This window comes from Mus musculus, chromosome 12 (genome assembly GCF_000001635.26).
Source record: "Mus musculus strain C57BL/6J chromosome 12, GRCm38.p6 C57BL/6J".
NCBI lineage: Eukaryota > Metazoa > Chordata > Mammalia > Rodentia > Muridae > Mus > Mus musculus.
The window spans coordinates 44,213,015-44,234,664 of NC_000078.6; the positions used below are offsets into that span (position 1 = coordinate 44,213,015).

A 21,650-nucleotide genomic window follows, 5' to 3' on the forward strand; every position below is an offset into this window, starting at 1 on the left:
AGCTGGAGTTAAGAAAATTATTAGTGATTAAGAAGAGACCAGCATCACTGAGGAGAAATTTTCTGAGAAGTTTTTTATGAGAACACAAAGAAACTGTGTTCCAGCTGGGCAGTGGTGGCACACACCTTTAATCCCAGCACTTGGGAGGCAGACATAGGTGGATTTCTGAGTTCCAGGCCAGCCTGGTCTACAGAGGGAGTTCCAGGACAGCCAGGGCTACACAGGGAAACCCTGTCTCAGAAAACAAAAAAACAAACAAACAAAAAACAAAAAGAGCTCTCATAGAGAGTCAGAAAAAAAATTAAGTCAGGAAACAATCTAGATTTCTTAAAGAGTATGATGTCTTAGGTTCCTGTGGCTACACCAAAACACCATAACCAATAAGTAAGCTGAGAGGTAAGGATTTATTCTGCTTATAGTTCCACATCACTGTCATGATTAGAGCACATCAGGACAAGAACTCAAGCAGGGCAGGAACTTGGAGACAGGAGCTAATGGAGTATACTGCTTACTGGCCTGTTTTTCCTAGCTTGCTCAGCCTGCTTTCTTATAGATTCCAGGACCACCAGACCAGAGCTAATACTACCCACAGTGGCTGGGTCCCTCCCCCATTGATCACTAATTGAAAAAATGACTTAGATGTGGATCTTATATAGGCATTCTCAACTTAGGTTCCTTCCTCTCTGATGGTTGACTCTAGCTTGTGTCAGATTGTCACACAAAACCAGCCAGTCCAACTGACCCCTTCTCAACTTGACATACAAAGACATCACTATTAAGCCATAATCCTTGTTTTTCTTATTCATCCCCAAAATCTCCCATTAATATCCAAAGTCTTTTAAAATACAAAATTTCTTAACTGTGGGCTCCAGTAAAATACTTTCTTGAAGACAGAAAAATCAGGGCACAGTCCCAATCAAATCAAACCAAAATCAAACTGCAACTATAGAATGTCTAGGATCCACTCAAGATCTTCTGGACTCCTCCAAAGGACTTGGATAACTTCTCCAGCTCTGCCTATAAAAACCTTAAAAAGGTTTCTATCTATAGCACACAGCTTGTCTTCTAGGCTCCAGCTGATACTACTGTTCTGTTGCTATTGTTCTTGGTGGTTACCCATGATATTGGCATCTCCAACAAAACACTGGAGTCTTCTGCAGCAATTGGGTTACACTTTCACCAGTAACCAATCATAGGCTCTCTTCATGGTACCAAGCTTCAACTTCTTTTCATGGCCTCCTCAGTTCTGGGCCTTCAGCTTCCACTGAGGTTGCACCTTCACCAATGGCCTCCCCTGTGCCAAGCCTCAGTTCTTCTCCATGACCCTTTCATATCTTCAAAACCAGTACACCTGGGTGACTCTTACAGTTTAGCTGACAGTATGAGATCCAACCGTGGCTGCCTCTGGAACACAGCTTCTTTGTACTCTCAGAAAATACTTCCAAGATGATTTCACCTCAGTAATGCTGGTCTCTTCTTAATTCTTTTCTAATTTCTTAGCTCCATCCAGCATCACTTGTCCCAGTAACTTAAAGGTTTGACTTCAGTATTCCTAGTGTCTTGTTAATCATATTTGATTTTTCAGACCCCAGCCAACCATAACCACAGAATCTTGAATCAAAGTAGCAAATAGTCCTGATAGAGGCTTTAATCTTCCCTCTGAAATTTCACAAACCAAACCTCCATCTTCTGTAGTGCTCTCAGCATAATCATCATCTGAGATAGAGAACATCTCACTGAAGTCTCAGCACTCAATGGCTTTTTCTAGCCCAAAGTCTTTCCACAGTCCTCCCCAAGATATAGACTGGTCTGTCACAGCAATACCCTGCTACACTGGTACCACCTTGTTTTAGTTAGGAATTCCATTGCTGCAACAAAACATCATAACCAAAAAGCAAGTTGGGAAGAATGGGTTTATTCTGTTTGCACTTTAACATTCCTGTTCATCACTGAAGAAAGTCTGGACAGAAACCCAAGTAGGTAAGGAACTTGGAGGCAGGAGCTGATTCAGAGGTCATGTAGGATGTTTGTTGCTGACTTGCTCCTCCAGGCTTGCTCAGCATGCTTTCTTATAGAATCTAGAACCACCAGCCCAAAGATGGCACCACCCACAATGGACCGCCCACCTCCTATAGACCACTAATTGAAAAAATGCCTTACATTTGGAACTCATGAAGGCATTTTGTCAACCGAGGCTCTTTCTCTAATGACTAACATATCAGGTTGACATACAACCAGCCAGTACCCGAGATATAGTGCAATCCAGTTACCAGTAAAGATACTCACAAAGGGTACTTTTAAAGATGTGTTATATATCTTTACTTGTAGGTACAGGGAATAATTTTCATGATGCACATTCCACATGAATTTATAGAAAGTATTGTAAAAGGTATATTCTCATTTTAGATGTAGCAAGAGCCTTGAAATGCCTTAGATGTTATGCCTATAATAATTAAAACCCAATTTATTTATATATGTAAAGTTGAATGATTTTTCAAAAACACGTTATTTATTTTGGTGAGAACTCCCAGAAGTGTGATTCATCTTGTGCACCTGGCTGTTTAAAGGAACCTCAGTTGCTAGTCAACTGGCCCTTTAAGAATTATAACCTGTTAGAACTGCTTGAAGATATGACTTTCAGTGTTGGATGCCTTTCAGATTTCTGGGAACAGAATAGAATATTTAAAAGGCCACTTGAGGCTTGGGGTCCAGTGGGGATACCCAAGTGATAAGAGATGGCAGTTGGTGAAGAAGATGTTAGGAGACAGTTGAGCCAGGAGAGGCTGAGCTGAGCAGCTAGGCTAGAAGAGTTTTTATAATGAAGAGCTGCTAGCATTAGGAAACTAGAAGAGGGGGACTATTTAAGCACGCTTTTGGGGAACTGAGGGAGAAATGTTTGAAGGGGCCTGGCTAGAAACTGGAAGAGGGCCAGCAGGGAGTTATAGAACTGGCTACTGTTCTAAAATAACTAGCCATTTTACATAGATTTTTCTACATAAAGTTATCAGTGTTAAAAGTTACTTCCTGTACACTCAGGCTCTGCTAGAATCTTACAAACTTAGTAAAACTTGAGGGGAGAAAATTGCTAATTTTACTGAGTATAAACTAAATTAGTTGAGATTGAAGGGCGATTATAACAGTTATGTTTTGTGTAAGCTTTATAGTGTAAATATATAAAGGAGCATGAACTAATATAGTATATTACATGGTCTATGTTTTAGGGAAGTCATCTAATGAAATATAAAATATTGTCAACTAGTGTTTAATGTACTTACATTTTAAACTAGTAGGAAAATTTTTTCTGTCAAATTCTGCCACTGCCATTAATACATTTTTGCCTATAAAACACATTTTGATTATCAGAGCCAGCCCTAAATTCAGATTTTCAATACAGGAACAAAATGCTGTCTCTCCTGCCTTCATCTACCAAGTGCTGAGAGTTCAGGATGTGTCACCACACCTGAGGGAGGCTGAGCACATAACACAATCATTTCCTTTGCATCAGATTTCTCTTTCCGAACTTGAGTGTCACAGTTCTTAATCAGTTGGTATCAACATCTAGAAACATCCCACTAGATTGTAAATAGAGCTGAGGTAGGTTCCAGTAATAAAGACGGTGAAGTATTTATTTTCATATAAAGAATTTGTTTCACTTATTTCTCATTTAAATGCAAGCACAAGCTGGGCAGGATGGTGCATACCTGTAATCCCAGCACTCACACTTAATCAGGGGGATCATGAAATTGAGGCCAGCCTGGCCTACACATTGATCTTGTCTGAAAAGAATTAAAATAAGCTAAAATGTTAATTTAAGAGCCTAGTTCTCAATACTGCTTAAAATTGAAGACAGCAAACCATTTGAATTGTCCTGTATAAAATAGATTTGAATGAAAACTTGTAATTTATGTAGTTATATACTACTTCCAACAAACTATATAATTGTTTCATATAACCTATACAAAATATAAATAAATGTTATCCTTTATAACAACAGATTTCAGTTGAAGAAACACTGAAGTGCTATTCTCAGATGAAACTATCAGCCACATATCATATCTTGGTTTTCTCACTGCACAGAGGACATGTGGTGGTGGTACAGAGATTCTATTACTTGGTAGGACGGTTACCTTGCTTCTGCAGCACACATTAATACATTACTTAGATGTGCAGGCTAGTCATTTGACAAAGCTTTTAAAAATCCATCAAAGTTCTCCCTCTCTTTCTTTCTTTCTTTCTTTCTTTCTTTCTTTCTTTCTTTCTTTCTTTCTTTTTTAAATTTTCACTTATGGGACTGAGCTACTGCTAGATTCTTGGACTTCCATTCACAGCTGCTGCTGACCATTGTTGGGGAGTTAGACTACAGACTATTAGTTATCAACAAAATTCCCTTACTATGTGTCGACTACCCATGAATTCTATAACTCTAGAGAACCCTGACTAATACACCATCCATCCTTCTGTCTCTGCTTGTCGAATGCTTTGAATAAAGAGACATGCCTGGCCTGGGCTTTGTTTTGTAACATCCTAATAGCACTTGTGTAATTTTTATGTCATTGTGATTATATCTACAGCTCCCTCTCTCAATGGACTGTGGGCTTTTTTGTTTGTTTGTTTGTTTGTTTGTTTCGAGACAGGGTTTCTCTGTGTAGCCCTGGCTGTCCTGGAACTCACTCTGTAAACCAGGCTGGCCTCGAACTCAGAAATCTGCTTGCCTCTGCCTCCCAAGAGCTGGGATTGAAGGTGTGTGTCACCACGCCAGGCAGACTGTGGGCTTTTGGTTGGTTTTTGATGTTATATTCCTCTTTGTTGTCCTATAATGTGACTTTAGAGTTTTCCTATCTAGAGACAGAACTGTTTTACCTCCTTGAATCTGGGTAGGCTCTGTGACTGATTGTATCAGTAGAATGTTGCAAGTGTGACACTGATAATTCTGGATTTTTCCTTTCATTGTCCTGGCATCTTACATGTCCTTTGATGCCAAGGACCACCCCAGTTGGGTATTGAGGTCCCTGGAATGAGGGTCCTTGAAGCTAGGTGGGTAAGGATTTGGCAGTGAAAAACAGAAACAAACACAGAGCTAGGCCACCTTGGGCGCGAACTTGGTGGACAATCCCACGTTCCCCAGAGGACATTCCATGCTGTAGGCGCCCTACCACACCCAAGGATCTTAGGATCACTGAGGAGAGTTGGCCTCCAGAGAGGGCTCTGACCCTGGGACTCAGGTGAGAGCACCATCTTGTATCCTGGGTCTCTTAGAGACCAGCCCAAAAAGGAGAGTACACGGGCCACAGAAGCAACAGAGCTTCTTGGACAGGGTCCCTTCTTCAGGCCTTCATCTTCAGCCAGGAGGTGGATATGAGCGCCAGACCTGCAAGAGGAGAGCTTGCCTGCAGAGAGTGCTCTGACCACTGGGACTCAGGAGAGAGTTGGACTCCCAGGAGTGCTGACAGAGGCTAACAGAATCACAGGAGGAACAAGCACCAACCATCTAACACCAGAGATTACCAGATGGCAAAAGGCAAATGTAAGAATCTCACTAACAACAGAAACCAAGACCACTCATTATCATCAGAACCCAGTACTCCCACCACAGCAAGTCCTGGATACCCCAACACACTGGAAAAAGCAAGATTCAGATTTAAAATCTCATAATGCTGATAGAGGATTTTAAGAAGGGCATTAATAACTCACTTAAAGAAATACAGAACACTGCTAAACAGATAGAAGTCCTTAAAGAGGAAACACTAAAATCCCTTAAAGAATTACAGGAAAAGACAACCAAACAGGTGATAGAATTGAACAAAACCATCCAAGATCTAAAATTGGAAGTAGAAACAATAAAGAAAACCCAAAGGGAGACAACCCTGGAGATAGAGATCCTAGGAAAGAAATCAGGAATCATAGATGCGAGCATCAGCAACAGAATACAAGAGATGGGAGAGAGAATCTCAGGTGCAGAAAATTCCATAGAAAACATGGACACAACAAAAGAAAATGCAAAATGAAAAAAGATCCTAACTCAAAACAACCAAAAATTCCAGGACACCATGAAGAAGACAAAACCTAAGGATAATAAGTATAGATGAGAATGAAGATTTTCAACTTAAAGGGCCAGTAAATATCTTCAGCAAAATTATAGAAGAAAACTTCCCTAACCTAAAGAAAGAGATGCCCATGAACATACAAGAAGCCTACAGAACTCCAAATCAAGTGGACCAGAAAAGAAATTCCTCCCAACACATAATAATCAGAACAACAAATGCACTAAATAAAGATAGAATATTAAAAGCAATAAGGGAAAAGAGTCAAGTAACATATAAAGGCAGGCCTATTAGAATTACACCAAACTTCTCACCAGAGACTATGAAACCCAGAAGATCCTGGACAGATGTTATACAGACCCTAAGAGAACACAAATGCCAGCCCAGGGTACTATACCCAGCAAAACTCTCAATTGCCATAAATGGAGAAACCAAAGTATTCCATGACAAAACCAAACTCACACAATATCTTTCCACGAATCCAGCCCTTCAAAGGATAATAAAGGGAAAACTCCAACACAAGGAGGGAAATTATGCCCTAGAAAAAGCAAGAAAGTAATCCTTCAAGAAACCTAAAAGAAGGAAGGACCATCCAGAGACTGCCCACCCCGGGGATCCATTCCATAAACAACCACCAAACCCAGACACTATTGCATATGCCAGCAAGATTTTACTGACAGGACCCTGGCTATCTCTTGTGAGGCTATGCCAGAGCCTGGCAAATACAGAAGTGGATGCTCACAGTCATCTATTGGATGGAACATAGGGCCCCCAATGAAGGAGCTTGAGATAGTACCCAAGGAGCTAAAGGGGTCTGCAAACCTATAAAAGGAACAACAATATGAACTAACCAGTACCCCCCCAGAGCTTGTGTCTCTAGTTGCATATGTAGCAGAGGATAGCCTAGTCGGCCATCATTGGGAAGAGAGGCTCTTGGTCTTGTGAAGGTTCTATGCCCCAGAACAGGGGAATGCCAGAGCCAGGAAGCAGGAGTGGGTGGGTTGGGGAGCAGGGCGCGGGGGGTGGGGGTGGGGTGGGGGGCTATAGGGGACTTTGGGGATAGCATTTGAAATGTAAATGAAGAAAATATCTAATAAAATGTGTTTATTAAATTTTTTTTAAAAGAAACAAACACAAAGGCAGTTTGAATCTGAGTGTATTCTTCAGCTCTCAAGCAGGGGAATTTATACAATAAAAAAAACAAACATTACATCTCTTAGAAACTATATCATTTGGCACAATAAAGCACAAAAATCATCCAAACATTACAGCTTTTTTTTTTTTTTTTTTTTTTTTTTTTTTTTTTTTTTTGGTTTTTTGAGACAGGGTTTCTCTGTATAGCCCTGGCTGTCATGGAACTCATTTTGTAGACCAGGCTGGCCTCGAACTCAAAAATCCGCCTGCCTCTGCCTCCCCAGTGCTGGGATCAAAGGTGTGCGCCACCATGCCCAGCTGCATTACAACTCTTAAACTATGTATTCAGTGAATCCCAAACAGAACAGATAACATCATAAGTCATCAAAATGTAACCATTCTAAAATGATATATTCAGTGGGGACTGTCTTCAAGGCTAGTGTCATATTTCCAGGAGCAGGTTAATAAATCTTTAACGGTCAGTGCTCTTAACCACTGAACTAACTTTCCAGTCTCATTGTCAATTATTATTTAACATCTAGTGCCTGATTTTTTATAATCTTCAATGTATAAATTTAAACTATTTTAATTCTTTCTAATTAAGGCTTTCTTTACCATATACCAAAATCCACCTCCGATGGCACACGTGTAGCCACATGAAATTTTATTGTTGGGAAAGTTTTTTATCTATCATAATGGTTCTGTAAATGATTTAGAAAGTAAAGTGTTGATTTCCCTGGGGATAATATGGTCATGTTAATGGCCCCATCTCTAGGGATGGTTTCTTACCCATTATTCTCGCTTAAGATCTTGGCCTAGGCTACCAGGAACATGTAAATAAGAAAAGGAATAAGAGAAAACAGATAGGTTTCCATGAGAACTACTGTAGTAGCTATTCCTGGTTGTCAACTTGACTATATTTGGAATGAACTACAATCCAGAATTGGAAGGCTCACCAGTGACCCTTCTCTGGAGGCTGGGAGATAGAAGTTTCTGATCTGGATCTTGGTATGGAGATCTAGAGGCATAGTGGCTATGGATTCCAGAAGATTAAATCTCCAAGTTCAAGGTCATCTGGGATTAAAGGTGTGGTGGAACACACCTTTAATCTGGGCTACACCTTCTGCTGGAGACAATATAAGGACATTGGAAGCAGGGAGTCTCGCTCTTGCCCCTCTCCTGCTTGCCGTTTGGGATTGAGTAACTGCTAGATCCTTGGACTTCCATTCATAGCTACTACTGAACCATTGTTGGGAATTGGACTGCAGACTGTAAGTCATCAATAAATTCCTTTACTATATAGAGACTATCCATAAGTTCTGTGACTCTAGAGAACCCTAATACAACTAACTACATACTAACATTGTTACTTGAATTCTCTTTGTAATGGCCTTAGACCAAAGCTCAAGCATTGTATTTATACTCCTATATTTATCCACTGAGGTCTAATAGACCCAGAATTAAAAATTCATTACTGGGATTTCAGCGCGGCCGCGTTGGCTAGCTCGGCTTCTGAGGGGACCCTCGCGCTGCTCTGCGCCCTGGGCTGCGCCATGGAGGTGGTGGAGGCCACCGAGCAACTGCAGACGCTCAAGTTCGGTGGCTCAGGCCAGGGGTCGGCAGCTTCGCCGCCACCTCAGGAGCGCCGGGAGGCCCCGCCGCCGGGGGAGCAGCCGCCGCCGCCAGCCCCGAACTCGGATCCCGGCGGAAGACCGCCGCCTCCGCCAACCCCGAACTGGGACGCCGGCGGAAGACCGACGCCGCTAGCCCCGAGCTCGGATCCCAGCGGAAGATCGCCGCCGCCGCCAACCCCGAACTGGGATGCCGGTGGAAGACCGCCGCCGCCAGCCCCGAACTCGGATCCCGGGGGAAGACCGCCGCCGCCGCCAGCCCCGAACTCGGATGCCGGGGGAAGACCGCCGCCGCCAGCCCCGAACTTGGATCCCGGGGGAAGACCGCCGCCGCCGCCAGCCCCGAACTCGGATCCCGGCGGAAGACCGCCGCTGCCGAGCGGGGTCTGCGTCCCCGGCCCGAACGCCGCGGAGCCGCCGCCAGTGCTGCAGGCCTCGGACTCCTTGGACTCGGATTCGGACAGTGAAACAGATTCAGATAGCTCAAGCTCCTCCTCTTCGTCGTCCTCTTCATCTTCATCCTGTGTATCATTTCCTCCTGTGATGTCAGATGGACATGAGGATGTCCAAGTTGAAAAAGAAAATAAGAATTTTCCTCTTAAAACAAGAGATGAATTGCTTCTTAATGAACTACCTTCTGTTGAAGAACTCACTATAATTCTGCCTGAAGACATTGCACTAAAGCCTCTTGGGAAAGTTTCAAGCATTATTGAGCAATTAGTAATAATTGAGTCTGTGACTAACATACCTCCAGTTAATGAAGATACTGTCATTTTCAAAAGTGATCGACAAGCAGCAGGGAAGATATTTGAGATATTTGGACCTGTTGCCCATCCATTTTATGTGTTACGGTTTAATTCATCAGATCACATTGAGAGTAAAGGTATCAAAATAAATGACACTATGTATTTTGCCCCATCAATGAAAGACTTCACTCAATATATATTCACAGAAAAGCTCAAACAGGACAGAGGATCGGACGCTTCTTGGGAGAATGATCAGGAACCCCCTCCAGAAGTCTTGGACTTCAGTGACGATGAGAAAGAAAAAGAAGCCAAACAGAGAAAAAAATCTCAGATTCAAGGCCGCAAAAACCTCAAATCTGAATTGAATGAGCCATGTGAAGATTTTGGTGAAGTGATTCAGAAGTGGAATGCTTATAGCTCTTCAAAAGGATCTCACCACAGGGAATTCTCAAGAGGCTTTGCGAGGGGTAGATACTCTCGAAGAAGCCATGGCAGGCCTCCACCTCAGCAGTGCTATAACTCAGATCATATGACATCTCAAGAGAGTTTGGGATTTGCACCTCAGAGACAAGATAATCCTGTCATGCCCCACTATCCTTTTCCCCCGCCCATGTTTGATATGCATATCTTTCCACTCCCACCCCCACCCCCGCCCCCACCAACTGTAAGCATGGGGTGGTCTGCACCTAGCATGGCCTCTCATCCTGAGCTTAACTTACCATACTCCCTGCCCCCACCACCCCTTCCTCCACCACCTCCCCCTCCCTCTCCTGGGGAAAATAATTCTTCTCATTTTGGACCTTATTTTTAGTTGCATGCTAAAAAAGAAAACTTAACATATATTATGAAACTAGACTGTTTTTTAAAAATACATTGTAAAATGCTAAATCAAATGACTCAGTTGTACATTCATATATATTTTTAATAACTCAGTTGTAAGCTCATATATATTTGTAACCTTTGTGAAATGATATTGCTAGGGAAAGTTCATCTCATTCTTAGGAAACTCCAGTTCATGTAATAATTAAATACAATGTTGTCTCATGTCCTCTGCTACCCACAGCAGGCAAACATAGTGATGGTTATGACACAGGGTTCATCACAGCCTATGATACACTGAACACTGATGGAAAATTTGACACTTGGTTTATAAGTGCAAGAATTCTTTTTTTTTATTTACACATTGAAGACTTTATTGAAAATATTTCTCTGATAATAACCACTATTTTGTGTGGTTTAACTCATTTTACCAAGTAAAATAGAACAAATCTGATTATATATTACTTCTTCATAACTTAATTATTAATCAGATATGGGCATTTATTTAATATACATTAGAACTATGATTTCAATTTTTTAATTTTATTGAACTACTAAAAGCAAAAGAATAAATAAGTTGTCTGCTCCCTCCCCGAAATAACAGGGTCTAAAATCACTTGGAGTCCTAAAACCAAGCAAACTCACATGTTTGAGTTTTTCTGCTCACGAATTTTTTTTTTGATACTTGCTTCTATTACCTTTTATATATACATGACTATCCTAGTGCAAGAATTCATTAGACTTGATTTCCTTAAGCAAGTTAGGAGTGTGAAGGAGGAAGAAGACATTGGCTGAAGCTCTCACTAGCCGGTTAGTATTCACTGTGTATTGATTGACAGACTGGTGTTGTCTGTGTAGCTGTCAGTTATTTAGAAAGCTTTGCTGTTCCACTGCTTACATTAAGGCGTGTGTTGGTGTGTATGTGTATTCTGTGTCTAGTCACAGGCTCTCCAGTATCTCACATGCGTAACGTGTAATGAAGGCATATTAAATGAAGAAAAAATTCATTACTGCCCTCATCAAAATGTGGTGGGGAGTAGTAATCCTAGTGTTTTGATTCTTTGAATACCCGCCTCAACAAGCCTGTGAAAATGTGGGTGGAATTAAGTTATTATTAGGTGAGATAACATAAGCTACAGATTCGCTCCTAACACTTGCATTCTAATATCAAAATATTTCCTAGGACTTATAAGTAGTCCTTGTATGTGTGTGAACATCTAAACAGTAGAGTAATATGCCTCAGATCCTGAGTGGAAATAGGACAAATTATGCAAATAGCTAGATAAAAGGGAGGAAGACCGGCCTGAAAAGGGGTGGGTGCATGAGTAGACTGCTAGATGGCAAGTACAGGGAATTTGCTTTAGACAGTTGAGTCCTTAGGACTCAAGGGTATAAAGAAGAAATTGGGTGACGTGTTCTACAGTCTCATTAATCTCTCTAACAGGAACTTCCCTCCTCTTCTGTGAAGTGAGAGTCTAGATAGCTGCTTCCTCCTAAATGGCACCTGTGGTTTTGCACACAGGGCCCCTACATTGTGAGCCCATAGATTTGAGTACCACTATTGGTTGGTTTTCGCAAATTTTACAATTCCAAATTTCAAGAGGCAGATTGAGTTGATCCTGCTTACATTTTTTTTTACACTTGTGAAAGGAGTAAACTTGGAGATGGACATTGCTGGATAAGGTCTCATAGGTTGAAATTGCACCCAAGGAACAGGGTCGGAGATGGCTACATGATATGGGACAGAGCACAGCTATCTCATTAAAGTTTTGATATTTGTATTTCCTTGGCTTCTTTGAAAGCAAGTTCCTCTAGCGTCACGCTTCTGCTTGAGCTTGTAAGGGCCATCACTTTATTTCCAGGGAACAAAGAACCAAGCAGCACTGTATAGGATAGCCTCATATTATCAAACTGAAAGTAGATTCAAAGCTAGTATAGATTTACAAACAGTAGCTTTGATGTGAGAGCTATTCCCAGGCTAAACATTTCTCAAATATATCTGAGGAACAGAAGAAAATCTGAAGTATTCACATAATGACAATGTGTTTCAGAAACCTTATGAAAAACCACCCACCATTAATCAGTTATAAGCACATACATGGTTCTGTTCCAAGTCCCCAGGACTTAGGCATAATCCTATTCAAAAGGCTGAGAAGTTATAAATTTAGATTTTAACAGTGTCTCATTCTGGATATGATGATACCTACCTTTAATTCCAGCACTCAAGAACCAGAAGCAGATAGATCTCGGTGAGTCTGAGGCTAGCCTGGTCTACATAGTAAGTTTCAGGCCAACCAGTGCTGAGACCCTGTCTTAAATAATTAATAGTGTTCCTATAACTTCTTCACAAAGAACATACAGGGTCTAGTTAAAATGGTGATATCCCTACGCCAATGCCCCTGCATCATAGTGCATTTATTCATTTGCTCTCTCCATGACAAAATGAAATAATGCTACCCTATATTTTTATATTATAATCAATCATTTAAAGCAAAGATCCCTTTTCAGGCTTCCATTCTTAATAGCTTCCCCCTTACCTCTCATGCCAAAGGCCTCCATTTAGCCCTGTATTCCAGAGTTCTTGAACATACTCTGACACTAAGTTTGTAAGCAGGATAGCTTTTCTATCCAGAAATAAATGTGTGTGTGTGTGTGTGTGTGTACATACAAGTGGAATGACAGTGTGTACTCACGTAAGACACTATAACTGACAGGTAAAATACATGAAATGTATTTAAAGGTTTTTAACACATGTTTTTAAGCACCTATATTTTAACTTAAATAATTTAATGGAAATGTCAAAATAGATGTGAATCAATATTCTCCTTTCTTAATTTCTTTTAATATGTTACCTAAAAGGAGCATACTAGAATTCTTTTATTCTTTTATAATCACCCAGAGATAAATATTGTATCATTAAAAACTCATTCTATATTTCTGGTATTTGACATAGGTTACATTAATATTTAAAAGAAAATAGATGATAAAAACTAGGGGAAAATGTAACTGAAAGACAAGTGACCCTTAGATGTATAGATAGATTTTTTTATCAATAAAATGAATTTTTCAAGATGTGCTGAGTTGAAAATATGGATTTTACACTACACTGAGCATTTCTCCCTTAGAATTATTTAAATGCTATTTTATGGCTGGTATTAAATTTTATAGTTATTAAATTTTTTTCTAAGTAGTCATCAAGTTAGACTGTTCTTCAGTAACTAAGTTCAGTAACTAAGTTAGCATATGTGCACTCAAACAGATAGGCATGTTCTCACAGTGCAAAACGCAACATTTTTATTAGATATTTTCTTCATTTACATTTCAAATACTATCCCAAAAGCCCCCTATACCCTCCTCTGCCCTGATCCCCAACCCACCCACTCCCACTGCCGGCCCTGGCATTCCCCTATACTGGGGCATATGATCTTCACAAGACCAGGGCAAAAGGCAACATTTTATAAGTACCAATATCAAATGGAATCTATAATAAAAAGTTTAAACAATAGTAACTGGGTGTTATAGCTAAAAATCAAACCTAAAATGTGTAGAGTATGAAATGGATTTGGTTACAAACCAGATCCAGAGTCATGGAAACAAAGCAGCATGTTACTTTTTACGTTATCTGTCTTTAGTGAAATGGCTAATAAATGGAAGTAGCCAAAAATAAAGTGGTTGTGGATTGAAATAAAGAGAAAAATATCTGAGTTCTGTGAATTTCAAGTGAAAGAAAATGGACGTACAATTCAGAGGGATATAAGAGAGTAACGATGGAGAGATGTTGCTCACATGAAGCTTCTGTAAAGGTCTTGATACCAGAACTCACAATAAAAAGCTAGGTGCAGTGGTGTATGCTGGCTCGCCATCCCAGCATTGAAGAGATGGAAACAGGCACTTGCTGGCTGGTCAGCCTAGCCTAATTGTTAAGCCCTTCTTGCCTAGGCTCACACATGTACATGCATACAAGAACACAAAGAATAAAGCTTTTGATGATGATGTACTGAAATTGCTTACCATGGCCATTTCTTTCTGTCCTACATTGTACTAATAGGGGGGAAATGTATTATGGAACTACCAGTTTTCATGTTTTGACAGCATTCCTAATCAAATTTCTGAAGATAAAAGTTGAGTTAGCCTTATCTAAAATGAGCTGCATTAAGTTTAACTCTAACTAACAACTTTGAGGAAATAGAATATAGTTATAGTATAATTTAAAATTTGACATAGACCATATCACTCTTAGCCCTATAAACCTTAAAAGAAAAAAAATTATTCTAGTAAATAAAAAAAACTCTATGAAAAAAAAAACCTAGAAATTAGCATCTTCATCACTGGTAGGAATTCCTCTTCTTTCTGTTACTGCATTTTGATATAACCTAAACACTTCTCAAAAGTCCCTGAAGAAAAAATTCCCATTGGTTCAGACATCTAATCTGTGGTATTTTATTATAGTAACTCTTCAAAACTACTGTAGCCAGCCATTGCTTAATAGCATGCATCATTAGGCCATCCCATCATCATTGTACAAACATAGTAGAGTATACTTACATAAACCTAGTGATTATTCAGCTATTCAATGAGGTTTCTATGTTTTAAATTTAATTTCATGAACTGTAATAAACATGTGTTTTGGGCTGCTTCCATCAAAGCTCAGCATTCTGTTTTAAGTGAAATGATTTGGGTAGAGAAATGTACTTTGAAAGAACAATTAACATTTTTATATATGTACATATGGCAGCAACATAGTTTTTATTATCATTGTCCAGGACTATATAGTATATGTGCTATACTCTTACAGGACTGACAGTGTAGTGAGTTTGTTCACACCTGTTTCACCAAACTATGTGCATAATTCAATGTATGTTTTCATAGCTTCATCCCCAAACAATAGGATTTTTCCTGTTAAAATTGCCATTAAAATTTTATAGAGCCATCATAATACATGCAGTCTGTTATTATGCAGCACTCAACAGTATATCCAGGAGATTCAATATCCAATATTAGTTGCCTCAGTTGAGGAAATGCCTCCATGAGATCATGCTGTAAAACATTTTCTCAATTAGTGATGATGAATGGGAAAAGATCAAGCGTACTGTGGGTGTTTCCATCATGGACTGGTGATCCTGGGTTCTATAAGAAAGTAGGCTGAGCAAGCAAACAGATCTAGCTAGTAAGTAGCACCCTCCATCGCTTCTGTATCCGCTCCTGCCTACAGATTCCTGAACTGTTTGCATCCCTGTTCTGACTTTCTTTAATAATGAGCAGCAATATAGAAGTGCAAACCATTGAAAAACAAAAAAAAACAAACAAAAAAGTGTAAAACAAATAAACCCTTTCCTCCCTGTGATGGTTTGTATATCCTTGGACCAGGGAGTGGCACCATCTGGAGGTGTGGCCTTGTTGGAATAGGTGTGACCTGGTTGGAATGGGGGTGTCACTGTGGGTGTGGGCATAAGATCCTCACCCTAGTTGCCTGGAAGTCAGTCTTCCACTAGCAGCCTTTGGATGAAGACATAGAACTCTCAGCTCCTCCTGTGCCATGCCTGCCCGGATACTGCCATGCTCCCACCTTGATGATAATGGACTGAACCTCTGAACCTGTAAGCCAGCCCCAATTAAATGTTGTTTTTTATAAGACTTGCCTTGGTCATGGTGTCTGTTCACAGCAGTAAAACCCTAACTAAGACACTTCCCAACTTGCTTTTTGGTCATGGTGTTTCATTGAAGCAATAGAAACCCTAAGACACCAAATAATGGGCATTGTTTAAAAATGGAAGAGAAAAATAAATCAAAACCTATTGCGTCCCACTCGACCGGCAAGAAAGATGCAACAAACCGGAATCTTCCGTGGCAAAATCTTTATTGCTTACTTCTTCAGGAAGACCCCGAACCGGAAATAGCGCTGCTTTTATAGCCCACAGCGTGACGTTTCAGCACCTGATATGGCATGACAGCTCCTGATTCATTGCTCACCCATCACCCCACTATTACACCCCGAGAATGGGAATGACTAGGAGTGAGTTCACTCTCACACCTGCGTACAAAGCTTGTTTACTAGTTAGGCACAGCGGAGGCCAGCGCCATCTTATAATGGCGATTGCTCGCGGCACGGCTCTCCACACTGAAATTTAACCACTGCTACTTGAGATAGTAGCGTTTTATATTTTATCTTTCTTTAGAGAAACATACAGCTCTTTGCATATATTATTCACTAAACTCATGCAATAGAGAAAAAAGATAGCAGTTTATTCTACATGGAAATAAACAAAAGCAAGTCAGCTAGGTGTTATAATTAATCAGAAGTAGAACTATGGCAGGAACAAAACTCGCAATAGAGAAAAAAAGCAGTTTATTCTACATGGAAATAAACAAAAGCAAGTCAGCTAGGTGTTATAATTAATCAGAAGTAGAACTATGGCAGGAAGAACCAACCCATAACCAAGCAGGTTGATAAATTCTTTTTTTTTTTTTTTTTTTTTTGGTTTGTTTTGGTTTTCTGAGACAGGGTTTCTCTGTGTAGCCCTGGTTGACCTGAAACTCACTTTGTAGACCAGGCTGGCCTCGAACTCAGAAATCCACCTGCCTCTGCTTCCCAAGTGCTGGGATTAAAGGCATGCGCCACCACTGCCCGGCCTGATAAATTCTTTATAAAAGAAAAAGAAAGAAATTTAAAAGAAGGGGAGGGGGGATAAAAAAGAAAGAAACCTTATGAACCACAAACTAAATCATGATTTTTCTGGGAAATAAAGTATAATGTTTAAGTTATGTGCTATCAGGAAACAAATGCAATAGTTAATGTTTTTGTTTTTTTTTTTAGATCATTGAAAAGCAATGTGTAAGATTCATTCTTGTTTTCTTGGCTACTAATATGTAACTCAAAATTTCAAATATACTTAAATTTCAGAACTAATCTTTAGTTTGTCTAGTAAATGGTCCCAGGCTTTCTATTTTTAAAAGTAGGCTGTGTTTAATAAATATGTACAATGATTATTCCAAATGAATTTGCAAATTGCTCTAACTTGATGAAGAATTGAGTGGGAATTTTGATAGGGATTGCATTGAATTTGTAGATTGCTTTTGGTAAAATGGCCACTTTTACTGTATTAATCTTGCCAATCCATGAGCATAGGAAATCGTTCCATCTTCTGAGATCTTCTTCCATTCTTTCTTCAGAGACTTGAAGTTCTTGTGATACAGATCTTTCACTTCCTTGGTTAGAGTCACACCAAGGTATGTAATATTGTGACTATTGTGATGGGTGTTGTTTCTCTTATTTTTTTTTCAGCCTGTTTATTCTTTGAGTATAGAAAGGCTGCTGGCCGGGCGTGGTGGTGCACGCCTTTAATCCCAGCACTCGGGAGGCAGAGGCAGGCGGATTTCTGAGTTTGAGGCTAGCCTGGTCTACAAAGTGAGTTCCAGGACAGCCAGGGCTATTCAGAGAAACCCTGTCTCGAAAAACAAAACAAAACAAAACAAAACAGAAAGGCTACTGATTTGTTTGAGTTAATTTTATATCCAGTCCCTTTGTTAAAGTTGTTTATCAGATTTAGGAGTTCTCTCTTATAATTTTTGGGGTCACTGAAGTATACTATCATATCATCTGCAAATACTGATATTTTGACTTCTTCCTTTCCAATTTGTATTCCTTTGATCATTTTGTGGTATCTCCTTTTGTTGTCTAATTGCTCTGGCTAGGACTTCAGGTACTATATTTGAATAGGTAGGGAGAGTGGGCAGCCTTTTCTAGTCCCTGGTTTTAGTAGAATTGCTTCCAGTTTCTCACCATTTAGTTTGATGTTGGCTACTGGTTTGTCATATATTGTTTTTATTTGTTTAGGTATGGGCTTTGAATTACTGATCTTTCCAAGACTTTTATCATGAAGGGGTGTTGGACTTGTCAAATGCTTTCTCAGTATCTTAAGAGATGATCGGCACAAGTCCCTTCCGCTCGACTCGAGACTCGAGCCCCGGGCTACCTTGCCAGCAGAGTCTTGCCCAACACCCGCAAGGGTCCACACGGGACTCCCCACGGGACCCTAAGACCTCTGGTAAGTGGATCACAGTGCCTGCCCCAATCCAATCGCGCGGAACTTGAGACTGAGGTACATAGGGAAGCAGGCTACCCGGGCCTGATCTGGGGCACAAGTCCCTTCCGCTCGACTCGTGAATCGAGCCCCGGGCTACCTTGCCAGCAGAGTCTTGCCCAACACCCGCAAGGGTCCACACAGGACTCCCCACGGGACCCTAAGACCTCTGGTGAGTGGATCACAGTGCCTGCCCCAATCCAATCGCGCGGAACTCGAGACTGCGGTACATAGGGAAGCAGGCTACCCGGGCCTGATCTGGGGCACAAGTCCCTTCCGCTCGACTCGAGACTCGAGCCCCGGGCTACCTTGACAGCAGAGTCTTGCCCAACACCCGCAAGGGCCCACACGGGACTCCCCACGGGACCCTAAGACCTCTGGTGAGTGGAACACAGCGCCTACCCCAATCCAATCGCGTGGAACTTGAGACTGCGGTACATAGGGAAGCAGGCTACCCGGGCTTGATCTGGGGCACAAACCCCTTCCACTCCACTCGAGCCCCGGCTACCTTGCCAGCTGAGTCGCCTGACACCCGCAAGGGCCCACACAGGATTCCACAGGTGATCCTAAGACCTCTAGTGAGTGGAACACAACTTCTGCCAGGAGTCTGGTTCGAACACCAGATATCTGGGTACCTGCCTTGCAAGAAGAGAGCTTGCCTGCAGAGAATACTCTGCCCACTGAAACTAAGGAGAGTGCTACCCTCCAGGTCTGCTCATAGAGGCTAACAGAGTCACCTGAAGAACAAGCTCTTAACAGTGACAACTAAAACAGCTAGCTTCAGAGATTACCAGATGGCGAAAGGCAAACGTAAGAATCCTACTAACAGAAATCAAGACCACTCACCATCATCAGAACGCAGCACTCCCACCCCACCTAGTCCTGGGCACCCCAACACAACCGAAAATCTAGACCCAGATTTAAAAACATTTCTCATGATGATGATAGAGGACATCAAGAAGGACTTTCATAAGTCACTTAAAGATTTACAGGAGAGCACTGCTAAAGAGTTACAGGCTCTTAAAGAAAAGCAGGAAAACACAGCCAAACAGGTGATGGAAATGAACAAAACCATACTAGAACTAAAAGGGGAAGTAGACACAATAAAGAAAACCCAAAGCGAGGCAACGCTGGAGATAGAAACCCTAGGAAAGAGATCTGGAACCATAGATGCGAGCATCAGCAACAGAATACAAGAAATGGAAGAGAGAATCTCAGGTGCAGAAGATTCCATAGAGAACATCGACACAACAGTCAAAGAAAATACAAAATGCAAAAGGATCCTAACTCAAAACATCCAGGTAATCCAGGACACAATGAGAAGACCAAACCTACGGATAATAGGAATTGATGAGAATGAAGATTTTCAACTTAAAGGGCCAGCTAATATCTTCAAAAAAATAATAGAAGAAAACTTCCCAAACATAAAAAAAGAGATGCCCATGATCATACAAGAAGCATACAGAACTCCAAATAGACTGGACCAGAAAAGAAATTCCTCCCGACACATAATAATCAGAACAACAAATGCACTAAATAAAGATAGAATATTAAAAGCAGTAAGGGAGAAAGGTCAAGTAACATATAAAGGAAGGCCTATCAGAATTACACCAGACTTTTCACCAGAGACTATGAAAGCCAGAAGAGCCTGGGCAGATGTTATACAGACACTAAGAGAACACAAATGCCAGCCCAGGCTACTATACCCGGCCAAACTCTCAATTACCATAGATGGAGAAACCAAAGTATTCCACGACAAAACCAAGTTCACACAATATCTTTCCACGAATCCAGCCCTTCAAAGGATAATAACAGAAAAGAAGCAATACAAGGACGGAAATCACGCCCTAGAACAACCAAGAAAGTAATCATTCAACAAACCAAAAAGAAGACAGCCACAAGAACAGAATGCCAACTCTAACAACAAAAATAAAAGGGAGCAACAATTACTTTTCCTTAATATCTCTTAATATCAATGGACTCAATTCCCCAATAAAAAGACATAGACTAACAGACTGGCTACACAAACAGGACCCAACATTCTGCTGCTTACAGGAAACCCATCTCAGGGAAAAAGACAGACACTACCTCAGAGTGAAAGGCTGGAAAACAATTTTCCAAGCAAATGGACTGAAGAAACAAGCTGGAGTAGCCATTTTAATATCGGATAAAATCGACTTCCAACCCAAAGTTATCAAAAAAGACAAGGAGGGACACTTCATACTCATCAAAGGTAAAATCCTCCAAGAGGAACTCTCAATTCTGAATATCTACGCACCAAATGCAAGGGCAGCCACATTCATTAGAGACACTTTAGTAAAGCTCAAAGCATACATTGCACCTCACACAATAATAGTGGGAGACTTCAACACACCACTTTCTTCAAAGGACAGATCGTGGAAACAGAAACTAAACAGGGACACAGTGAAACTAACAGAAGTTATGAAACAAATGGACCTGACAGATATCTACAGAACATTTTATCCTAAAACAAAAGGATATACCTTCTTCTCAGCACCTCACGGGACCTTCTCCGAAATTGACCATATAATTGGTCACAAAACAGGCCTCAATAGATACAAAAATATTGAAATTGTCCCATGTATCCTATCAGACCACCATGGCCTAAGACTGATCTTCAATAACAACATAAATAATGGAAAGCCAACATTCACGTGGAAACTGAATAACACTCTTCTCAATGATACCTTGGTCAAGGAAGGAATAAAGAAAGAAATTAAAGACTTTTTAGAGTTTAATGAAAATGAAGCCACAACGTACCCAAACCTATGGGACACAATGAAAGCATTTCTAAGAGGGAAACTCATAGCGCTGAGTGCCTCCAAGAAGAAACGGGAGACAGCACATACTAGCAGCTTGACAACACATCTAAAAGCCCTAGAAAAAAAGGAAGCAAATTCACCCAAGAGGAGTAGACGGCAGGAAATAATCAAACTCAGGGTTGAAATCAACCAAGTGGAAACAAGAAGAACTATTCAAAGAATTAACCAAACGAGGAGTTGGTTCTTTGAGAAAATCAACAAGATAGATAAACCCTTAGCTAGACTCACTAAAGGGCACAGGGACAAAATCCTAATTAACAAAATCAGAAATGAAAAGGGAGACATAACAACAGATCCTGAAGAAATCCAAAACACCATCAGATCCTTCTACAAAAGGCTATACTCAACAAAACTG

The 21,650-nt window shown here is 40.7% G+C and overlaps 1 pseudogene across 1 annotated transcript; it reads left to right on the forward strand.

Annotated features, from left to right (window-relative positions):
* The first annotated feature begins 8,341 nt into the window (after nt 1-8,341).
* Gm2027 (predicted gene 2027) lies at nt 8,342-11,366 on the forward strand (annotated as a pseudogene). The gene has a single exon (NR_045113.1). The product of NR_045113.1 is annotated as a predicted gene 2027 (transcript).
* Nucleotides 11,367-21,650: the final 10,284 nt, after the last annotated feature.